Source organism: Elgaria multicarinata, chromosome 1 (genome assembly GCF_023053635.1).
Source record: "Elgaria multicarinata webbii isolate HBS135686 ecotype San Diego chromosome 1, rElgMul1.1.pri, whole genome shotgun sequence".
Taxonomy (NCBI): domain Eukaryota; kingdom Metazoa; phylum Chordata; class Lepidosauria; order Squamata; family Anguidae; genus Elgaria; species Elgaria multicarinata.
In genome coordinates, this window is record NC_086171.1 from 92,237,247 (window position 1) to 92,248,822 (window position 11,576).

At 46.2% G+C, this 11,576-nt stretch overlaps 1 protein-coding gene across 2 annotated transcripts in view; it reads right to left on the bottom strand.

Annotated features, from left to right (window-relative positions):
- PIP4K2B (phosphatidylinositol-5-phosphate 4-kinase type 2 beta) overlaps window positions 1–11,576 on the bottom strand; it is a 453,863-nt gene that overhangs the window by 5,720 nt on the left and 436,567 nt on the right. The window lies entirely within an intron of this gene.

Here is an 11,576-nt window from a genome sequence, read left to right on the forward strand (position 1 = left end):
TGTGGACCTTGCAGAACTAATATGTGAATGGTGCCACGGACCCCCTGGGTGGGTTACATGGACCCCCTGAGGTCCGCGGACCACCAATTGGGAACCACTGTCATAGGTTATTCTTGGGAAAGGAAGAATTCCTCCTTGGAGTTGTGTTTGGGCAGGTGGGTTGCTAAATGGCCTCTTGATTCCTTTTAAATCTATGATACTACATGAATAGGTCCGTGCCCAGATCACCTGCCAGTCAGAGCAGCCTTCTCCTTTGCTGTATTCACTGAACCACAGGGCCTGTCCAAGACATTTTGCTGCCTGAGGCAAAAAACAAGATGCCCCAGCCCATCCCCGGGCGTCTGTCCCATTCTATGCACCACAGTTGGATCTTTCTTCCACCGTGGGGAAGGGACAGTGTCCTCTACCGCAACTGAAGGCATCAAGCTAGCTGAGAGAATGCAAGGCAGCCCACATGGCACACAACTGTCCCCTTCAACAGCTTGCTGCCATCTCCCAGCATCTGCTGCCTAAGCGACTGTCTCATTCCACCACCTAATGGTAGGGCTGATCTCATTATACAGGCAACAGAAACAATCTCACGAACATTCAAACTTACAAACATTCTCCCACTACTGAACCGACAACTGCACCAATTCCTTTCCGCTACCAGACATGATACTATAGCAGAGGATAAATTGGTTTAATCCAGATTAAGGATGGTGATTTCATGCTGATTGCCTAATGTACAATTTATAATCCAAGGTAAGTACCTCTGTCCAAATGAAATGGTTGTGTTAAACCTAACTTAGAAAATACACCTTTATAGTCTGCAAAAGGATCTGGGAGAGCAGGTAGCCTTTGAGCGATGCACTTTTGATATACTAATAGTATATTAAATTCTAGTTGCTACGTAGCCAAAACAAAATATCCTGGAGGAAGGCATAGCTGACTGGAACACTGAACAGGAGTACTCCATGCTGCAACATTTTGTTGAAACAAGTCCCAATTGTGCTAAAATATCTGTAAGCTGATATTTCTACAGAAGGTTGCTTAGCTACCTGAATAACTGCATTTCATAACGAACAGTTGCACTTTATCATTATGCACACTGTATTATATGCAACAGTATTTATTAGTATAAGATCCATCTTTTAAGGGTTTTATGTAATAGATTTATGTAAGGAAAAGGACTGGATCTTGCAATCCTATATGCCAGTTATACTCACTACTGCTATGCCAGTACAACATCACCCATATCCTATACTCACCAGCACAGAGCAAGAGAAGAAAACACATGGCTCCAAAAAGCACAGAATGGCGCAAACCACAGCATCACTGCTAGTTAGCCCATCCAGCAGGGGCTGGTACAGCAATGCTGTAATGACATGGCAACACCCCCGTGTCAGGCAGGCCTAGAAGAAACCTATGTGCACTTCTAGCAACAGGCAGCTTCCCACCCTACCCACAATTATGCAACAGCATCCTTCCCTGCACTAGCTACTGTGGCATAAGAAAAAGAGACGCTGCTGCTGCTGCTGCTGCTGCTGCTGCTGCTGCTGCTGCAAATCCCCAAGAATCTCTGCAGGCACTTGTACAGTCCTTATGAGAACCCTTTTACTTCATAGAATCATAGAATAGCAGAGTTGGAAGGGGCCTACAAGGCCATCGAGTCTAACCCCCTGCTCAATGCAGGAATCCACCCTAAAGCATCCCTGACAGATGGTTGTCCAGCTGCCTCTTGAAGGCCTTGAAAGCCTCCCTCGGCTGGGGATTCAAGTTACACCAGAGGAGGAAAGGGCCCTTCTGCCAGGCAGAGAAAAGGAAGGACCAAGAACAAACAAGAGAAGTTACCCATGATGTTACCACTTCAGGAGTGGCCTGCTGCCACTCACTTTTTGCATATCTGGCCAGCGATGGTCATGTCTCATCAAAGGCAGAAGACAGGGACCTCCCAAGTCTTAAATCCACACTGCACTCTCTTGTCTGGCATCTCCTGGGAGGGCCACGAAAGAATCCTGCCTGAAACCTGGAGAGCTGCTGCCAATCAGTGTCAACCCATGAACCCAATTATGACACCATCAGCCACAGCAGTAAGCAGAACCCAGAAACATCATGGGGCACTTGTCACCCCCAGGCCACATGCCTGAAGATCCAGGCAAATACACACTACTAGTTTATAACAGTATTGACAACTGTTCGGGCCCAGGACACTTGCCATATACCGTTTTCAAACTGCTTTCAAAGTGTCATATCCTGCTTGGTGTAGATCTGTCCCAGGACTCAGAACTCACTTGAGGGAAGTCCCAGTCCACGATTTTATGGCCTTGTGGGAGGAATCCCACATGCACAATGAGCCAATCAAGGGTAGTCTTGCATGGATTAAGTAGCCCCCGTTGGCCCATCCCCACCCCCGACAACCCATGATGTGACTGAACACACCCCCTATTATTTTGCCTGACTAGCTAACCTCCAGGGTAGCATCCCTTGCCCCTGCCTGTGCGTGCGGAAAGGCCTTCTCTCTTTCACTCAACACAGCTGACTGAACCAAAAGTGGAAGGGCCTTCAGTCCTGCCGTGAGCTCTTGCAGCTGCCCCTCCACCCATCCCTTGCCCAATCAAAGTCATCCTGAGCCCAGGTTGAATTGCAGCAGTTTTCCACACCTAATGCCCTCCAGATGTGCTGGACTACAACTCCCATGATCCCCAGCCAGGGTGTAGGAAATGAATCCCTATCTTCCAATCCCCCCAAAACAAAGAAACAAAATTAGAGCAGCATCAGGAATGGGATGAGTTCTGAAAGTAAAAAGACACACATATATGGGGTTGTTGTCAACCAGTTCACAGAATCATAGAATGATAGAATAGCAGAGTTGGAAGGGGCCTACAAGGCCATCGAGTCCAACCCCCTGCTCAATGCAGGAATCCACCCTAAAGCATCCCTGACAGATGGTTGTCCAGCTGCCTCTTGAATGCTTCTAGTGTGGGAGAGCCCACAACCTCCCTAGGTCACTGGTTCCATTGTGTACTGCTCTAACAGTCAGGAAGTTTTTCCTGATGTCCAGCCAGAATCTGGCTTCCTTTAACTTGAGCCCATTATTCCGTGCCCTGCACTCTGGGAGGATCGAGAAGAGATCCTGGCCCTCCTCTGTGTGACAACCTTTTAAGTATTTGAAGAGTGCTATCAGGTCTCCCCTCAATCGTCTCTTCTCCAGGATAAACATGCCCAGTTGTTTCAGTCTCTCTTCATGGGGCTTTGTTTCCAGACCCCTGATCATCCTGGTTGCCCTCCTCTGAACATGCTCCAGCTTGTCTGCATCCTTCTTGAAGTGTGGTGCCCAGAACTGGACGCAATACTCAATATGAGGCCTAACCAGGGCCGAATAGAGAGGAACCAGTACCTCACGTGATTTGGAAGCTATACTTCTATTAATGCAGCCCAAAATAGCATTTGCTTTTTTTGCAGCCATATCGCACTGTTGGCTCATATTCAGCTTGTGATCTATAACAATTCCAAGATCCTTCTCGTTCGTAGTATTGCTGAGCCAAGTATCCCCCATCTTGTAACTGTGCATTTGGTTTCTATTTCCTAGATGTAGAACTTGGTATTCATCCCTATTAAATTTTATTCTGTTGTTTTCAGCCCAGCACTCCAGCCTATCAAGATCACTTTGAAGTTTGTTTCTGTCTTCCAGGGTATTAGCCATCCCACCCAATTTTGTGTCATCTGCAAATTTGATAAGCGTCCCCTGCACCTCCTCGTCCAAATCATTAATACAAATGTTGAAGACCACTGGGCCCAGGACTGAGCCCTGCGGTACCCCACTCATTATCTCCCCTCAGTTTGAGAAGGTTCCATTCATAAGCACTCTTTGAGTCTGATTCTGTAGCCAACTGTGAATCCACCTAATAGTTGTTCCATCTAGCCCAGTTTTAGCTAGTTTGTTAATCAGAATATCATGGGGCACTTTGTCAAAAGCTTTGCTGAAGTCAAGGTATATGGCGTCCACAGCATTCCCACAGTCCACAAGGGAGGTTACCCGATCAAAAAATTAGATCAAATTAGTCTGGCAGGATTTGTTCCTGAAAAATCCATGTTGGCTTCTAGTAATCACTGCATTGTTTTCAAGGTGCTTACAGATTGACTTCTTTATAATCTGCTCCAAAAATTTCCCAGGGATGGATGTCAGACTGACTGGTCTGTAGTTTCCAGGTTCCTCCTTTTTGCCATTTTTGAAAATAGGGACAAGGTTAGCCCTCCTCCAGTCATCTGGCACCTCACCTGTTTCCATGATTTTGCAAAGATAATAGACAAAGGTTCTGAGAGTCCTTCCGCTAGCTCCTTCATTACTCTAGGATGCAGTTCATCAGGCCCTGGAGATCTGCACTCATTCAAAGAAATTAGGTGTTCCTTGACCATTTGTTTATCAATCTCAAACTGCAATCCTGCTCCTTCAACTTCTGCTTCACTTTTTCCAGAGGGTTCATGGACCCGCTTTTGGGAGAAGACTGAGCCAAAGTAGGAATTGAGCACTTCAGCCTTTTCTTTGTCATCTGTTTTCAATTTGCCATCCTCATTAAGCAGCTGAACCACCATTTCTTTCTTCTGTCTTTTACTACTCACATATCTGAAGAAAGCCTTTTTATTGCTTTTAGCATCCTTGCTAATCTCAGCTCATTCTCAGCTTTAGCCTTCCTGACGCCATTTCGGCACTTCTGTGCCTCCTGTCTGTATTCTTCTTTTGTAGCCTGGCCTTCCTTCCACTTCCTATATGTATCCTTTTGTTTTCAGGTCATCTCTAAGCTTTTTGTGGAGCCACATTGGTTTCTTCTGTTGTCTTCTATTTTTTTCCTTGTTGGAATTGTTTGTAACTGTGCCTTTAAAATTTCGTTTTTTAAATACTCCCACCCATCCTGCACTCCTTTTCTCATTAGGCTCACTTGCCACAGGATCTTACTTATCATAGTTCTGAGTTTATTAAAATCAGCCAGGCTCCTGTACCTCTTACAGTTGTTTGACAGACAATAGAGTAGCAGGGATAGTGTCCCTCGTGGCTTTATCTCCATGTTAGGTACATTATCACAATAGAAGAAGTCCGAAAAGCACTTTCAGAGAAATGTTATAAATTTGAACTGAAAGTTACTCTGAGGTTTGAAACAGCAAAAAGGGAATTAGATTTTAAAAAATAACTAATATAGAGAAAAGATTACAAGTCTTCAAGAAGAAATATTAATTGTACAAGATGGAAATGAACTTAAGGAGTAAAGACACAAAACAAAAAATATAAGAAAATATGACCCCATGCTGAAATCTGCTCTCCTTTTTATTCTCAATAAATTTTCTTAATTGTATAATTTTGTATTATGATTATATATTTTTTCTTTAACCCTATAGATTTTAATCATTTACTAAACGATAATTAAAAAGCCTCACAATATATAGTTTTTATGGGTGGGGGAAACTTGTTTGAAGCTCAGATCTGGCCAAAACCACAGCTAGCCCTCTTGTGTCTGTAGTTGGTAATTGTTTTATCCCAGCCTGTGGAAATGTCTGCCCCCCTCCGGTTGACACAGAGGCAAGAAGCCTTTCCAAATGGCTGCAGTTAGACAGGGATCAGTTTAGCCTTTTAAATAAACCCACACACGTTACTAGATAATAAAAAAAAATGTTTATTAGCCTGTCAGGTCCGGATAGAGTATAGCTGATTTTGGGTGTCATGAAAGACCAGCAAAGTGTTATTTAATTTATTATTGTTGTATTTTACTACTGCCAGGAGAGTGGGAGAGGCACTGGTGGGGTTATCTACCTCAGGTGCAAAAATAACCCTCTTGTTTCTCCTGGACCTCTCAGCAGACTTAAATACTATCAACCATCATATTTTGGGGAGTTGCCTAGCTAGGAAACAGCATGGTGATCTAGTATCACCAGTCCTTTCTAAAGGGATGTACCCAGAAAGTGGTGCTGGATGTTTTACTGTTTATTGCTATTTATCTAGGATGTAAGTATGGTTTGGACTTCAGAAGGCAAGAGGTTAATTCTGTTGGGAAGGGGAGTGAGTGCATGGAATGTTGGAGTGGATGCTGATTGGCTGTGAGATTCATGTGTGAAAGTTAGCAGTTTGAAGCAGAACTCTGTCGCCTACTTTTTCCCCCTCAATTTGAGTCCGCAGTTTCCCCCTCCATTTCCTTAGCGAGTCTAGAGCTCGCCACTTTGACGTTTGTGCATTGTTGTGCTCTTTCAGCTCATGTTTCTTTTCCCCTGTATAGCTACTATGCCAGCAAAATCTCCCACCCCACCCCCTAAGTTCTCCTTCCTTCTGCATTTAATGTATATATGCTTTTATTTCTGGGCAAATACAATAGTTTGGCAGCCTGAAATGGCACAATTACTGCACCCAATCGGAGCTTCACATGTCTCCGAAGTTATCTGACAGTTTTTCAAGCAACAATGCTGTGTGTATGTCTGTCAGGGTCCGGGGCATGGGCAGCAAGGCTTCAACACAGGAACACCGGGATGGACGGCAGTGGAACCAGTAACAGAGTCCAGGTAGGGCCAGAGGCAGAAGGCAAGGTCCAGAGACAAGCAGGGTTCAGGGTTCAGAGTCCAGGAGCAACAGGGTTCAAGCAGGGCCAAAGGCATGGTCAGGCAAAGCAGAAGATCGGGTACAGCAAGGTCTGGAATCGCAGGAAGTCAGGAATGGGCTACAGGAGGCACAGGAGACCGTGTTGCTCTGGCAAAGGCTGGAGTGGAAATGCTGTTCTTATATAGCCCTCTCCTGGCTGCTCCCAGCTCGTCTGCATCAGCCCAACTGGGAGTGCTTGCTGATATGGGCCTGGGACCTGCAACTACTCTGCAGCCGGCAAGGTGCACTGCGGCTGCCAGGTGGTGCTGTAGAACAGAACCTGACAGTGTCTTTCTTAATTGAAGATCTCCATATTTGGAAGAGGCTGAGTGGGGTGGTGGGTAGCTTTGATATTAAAATATGACTAACCAAAATACTTATATCTGTGTAATTTTTAAAGATAAAGAGATGAAACTTGACATCGTGATAGCTCTTAAGGAGTGCTTTAGCCATGCCAAGTTTGAATCGGATCTATTCATGCCTTGATTTTTAGAATTTTAAAAAATTTCCTCCCCATCAAACCATTCTCCTGATACTCCTGATACTCCAATGTGAAATTCCACCTGTTGCATTTGTGGATGATCTGTTTTCCTTTACTTTGGTAATGGGCAGCTGTGCATCTCCAGTTCATAAAAACAGAGATCTGCTGGGGTACAGCAGCTTCTCTGGGGGGCGTTCGGTCCTCTCTCCTCCTCCTTCATGGTTGAGCAGAGAACTGCCCCACCCTTCTCTTTTGTTTTATTCTTTTCGTGTTGGGATGATGAGCAGGACCTCCTCTGAAGATCATAAATGTCGCCTGAGTGAATATAAGGGAAGGCGGTCTGCCAGGTATCCTGGTCCCAAGTTGTTTAGGGCTTTGTAAGATAATAGCATAACCTTGTACGTGGCTCGGTAGCTAACGGGCTGCCAGTGCAGTTCTTTTAACGCTGGTTTTATGTGGGCAGAGCTAGGTGTCCCGGTGAGCACCTTAGCTGCTGCGTTCTGCACAAGCTGCAGCTTCCGAACCACATACGTGGGTAGCCCCACATAGAGCGCAGTACAGTAGTTGAATCGTGAGGTTACCAGCGCATGAATGACTGGGCTAGGCTATCCCTGTCCACCTTGCTCAAAAACGGGGTATTTGTGACCCGTCGGTAGCTGGCATAAATCTCTGGGTCAAGAGAGGGTTGTTTCAGGAGTGGTCGCACCACTGCCTCCTTGAAAGCTGCAGGAACCACCCCATCACGCAGTGATGCATTCACCACTCCCCTGACCCAGTGGGTCAACCCCCTGCGGCTAGCTTGAACAAGCCAAGATGGGAAAGGGCCGAGAGCATGTGGTGGGTTGAACAGCTGCAAGCGTCTTGTCCACATCCTCAGGCTCCAAAAACTGAAACTGATCCCACAAAACAGGATAAGACACTGCACTGGATCCCTCATCAGACTCTGAATCAATAGCAGCATTCCAGTCAGCACGAAGGTGAGTGATTTTATCCTCACTGCAAATTCATCACAGTGAGTCCTCGAGGGTTCTAGGATTGGATTGGGTGGGTTAGATGTAATTAATCCGGGTCCCCCACCTCTGCAGGGAGGGACTGGCACCATGAGACCAAATTTCACCAGGAAGTGGTCTGTCCATGACAACGGGGTAATTTCCATCCCCCCAAAATCCAGACCACCCCCTCACACCCTGAGGCAAAGACCAAATCAAGGGTATGCCCTGCCCTTTGTGTTGGGCTGATAATAAATTGAGACAGCCCCATGGTTGTCATGGGGGCCATGAAGTCCCAAGCTGGTCCTGTTAAGGCAGCTTCAGCATGAATATTGAAATCTCCCAGGACCAAGGTCCTAGGGTTTTCCAACACCACATCCTAATGGTAATACATAAAACAAATATGTTAACTTAGGAAGGACCGGATGATGGTCCTTCCTAAGTTAACATATTTGTTTTATGTATTATTTGTTTTATGTTAGAACTTCAATATAAAACACTGCTACTTTGGCAGAGTGGAATAGAGCAATTTATATTTAAAAGTCAGAAACCATGTACAGCTAAAGTTTTTAGATACAGGCAATGTGAAGTAGGAGGGTGGGGTATTCCTAATTTAATATTATATTATGAATCGTATCAGTTACCTCAAAAATTTCTGAGCTAAGTCACAGAAACTAAAACAGGCTCTGCAGCTGAAATCTGGCTTCAAGAAAGCTGAGCCCAAACTAGATAAGCTTTTTAAAACACACACACATAGTAGGTGAATCCCATCCTGTTCTCTTCCCACCCCGTCCCTGCCCCATCTAGTTCAGGACTCTGGCTGGTGTGTGTGTAAGAGGGACTTTAATCCTTTTGACCCTCAATGCACTCCCATTGTTTGCATTGGAAGAAAAGCTGCCATTCATGCCAGTGTAAGCTTTCCCACCAATGCAAATATCAATCATAGCCCAGATCAGAACCGCAGCAGAGGGCAAAGGGTTAAAGCCCCCCCTACCCCCTCACTGGGGTCCCAACAGAAATGGGGTTCCACACCTGCTATTTACTTTTTAAACTCCATTCACTAAAGTTAACCCACCTTGGTGAAGCTAAGCAGGTGAGGGCTGGTCTGTAGCTGGATGGGCAACGGCCTGGGAACCCCATTTATGCCGCCATGAGTTCCATGATGGAAAAAATCAGGATATAAATATACTAAATAAATAAATTGGAATGATGGCACATGGCTTTCTAGCTCAAGACTGTTGTAAGAGTGAAGACAACAGAGAGTGTGAAGCAATCTGACATTAAAAAAAGTGTTGGATAAATCAAATGAAATTAATGGTGAGAGAACCTGTCTCCCTCCTTCTCCACATATTCCAGTGGGATTTGCTAGTTGCACCACATAAAAAGGCAATTCTTAGCGTTCATAATACATCCAGACTGTACTTAGAATGCTTTTAAGCAGCATGATTAGCAATAAATAATGCAATTCCCTAATAAGCATCATTACAAGGCACTAAAATAGGAACAATCCTGGCAGATGTTTGGGCTTGATGCTGCTCTTGACTTTTGTGGGATGGGCTAAATCAGGGATGGGTGGGTTGGCCAATAAAGGCAGACACCATGTGGATAATGGAGACTTGCGAGGGGATTCAGAGATCTCTTGGCACACTTGCTGAGGGTCTGGGAGTGTGCAGCGCATTTCACTGGGGTATGCACCCAGGGATCATAAACGACATTATTTTTATTCATTTATTTTATTCATTTTATTAATGTCCTACTCCGCGTTTGGCTTGCCTGACGGCAGCACTGGTGGGTGGGGCCTTGTGGTGACACTGGCTGGAAGAGGGGCGTAGGAGGCGATGTCAGCCTTCTTGGTCCCTCCTCCTGGCCTCTTTGAAGTGTGGCTCCCAGCAGCATGCTGGTGGGGGTGAGGGTGGCAGCAGAGCAACCAGAGGATCGTTCTTGCTATGTCTCAATCCCCCTCTGGGTCCCTTCTCAAAGGCCCCCTCAATTTGGTGCTTAGGGTGTGCCTGGGCACACCTGGCACACCCCTTGCGCACGCCTATGTGTGGCATTGTGGAAGACTCCTTGTGGGGCTATTTGTAATTTAGGGATGCATTTATTTTATTTATTAGTAATTTAATTACATTTATATCCCACTTTTTTTCCTCCAAGGAACCCAAGGCAGCATACACAATCCTCCTCCATTTTATCCTCACAACAACAACCCTGTAAGGTAGGTTGGGCTGAGAGTCTGTTACTGGCCCAGTGGGTTTCCATGGCCAAGTAGGGATTAGAACCTCCCAACTCCCAGTCCAACACTTTAGCCGCTACATCACACTGGCTCTCCTGGTGATAATTTGAAGATTGTGAAGATACAGGGAGGTACAGAGATGGACAATGTTAGTTTGACTAGTAAAGCAAGGCCCAGCCTATGAACTTCTTTCAAAATTCTGGAACATGTAAAATAAACGAGAGTTTCTGAGCATAATATGTAGAGTACTGGGCCTTTTCAAAAAAGTTAAGCTAGACCTTGTTTGAACATTGGGAATGTGAGAATATGCCCAACTTCTGAGGCAGAGAGGCTGAGATTGCCACACTCTCCACCCCACCCCACCCCACCCCCTTTTTAAGAATATTGAGCAGACTGGTGGCCTTCCAGATGTTGTTGGACTGCCACTCTGAGCATCCTCCCTTCTGGGCTTATGCTGTGCAGGGCTGATGGGAGTGGCAGTCCAGCAACATCTGGAGATTCATGATTTTCTCACACCTGCTTTAGAGCCCTTACGATGACGACTAAAAATTTAAATGGAAAGAAAGAATACAATGTACATTTATTACTTAAGCCCATAGGCCACTGCAAACAATCCAAAAGAAGTAAACATGTCTCAAGCAAAGGCATTCAAAGATAAATAACTTTGCTTTCCCATTCCCATTTAACATAAAAATCATAGCCAATTTTTTTTTTAAAAAAACAGTAATTTTGGGGGGGGGGACTTTGCTACTTACTCAAGATTAGTGAATCACTTTTGCAACTTACTGACACTTTTTTAAGTGGGGAAGGAAGAGCAAGAAATTCTCACATTCCCTGATGGGAAAAATATTGTGTGCGCGTGTGTGTGTAGGAGGGTACACTTTTCTCACTCTAGACAAAGTAGCTGCTAGCTCGTGGGGTGGGCCTTCAAAGCGAGCCTGCCTCGCTTTGTTTGGAGAGGCTCCTCCTCCTCCTCCTTGGGAGGAGCGTCTCCGCGGGTTCCTTCCCCAGCGGCCCGGGGCGTGGGTGGGCGCTGCCTGCAGCCCTGGACTCCCGGCGGCTCCGCGAGGCCGAAGCGCCCTTCGGCGCTGGCCCGGGGCGTCCGTTCCGCAGCGCCCCTGCAGGCGACGGAGCGCCACTACCTGGCGCACCAGGGCCACCGCGAGGGGGCTTCGGAGGGCGGAGCGGCGCCAGCAGCCGGAAAGCGGCGGCGCCCGGAGCCCGGCACTGCAAGCGCGAAGGCGGGCGCGCGAGGCTGTCGCGGCGCCGGGG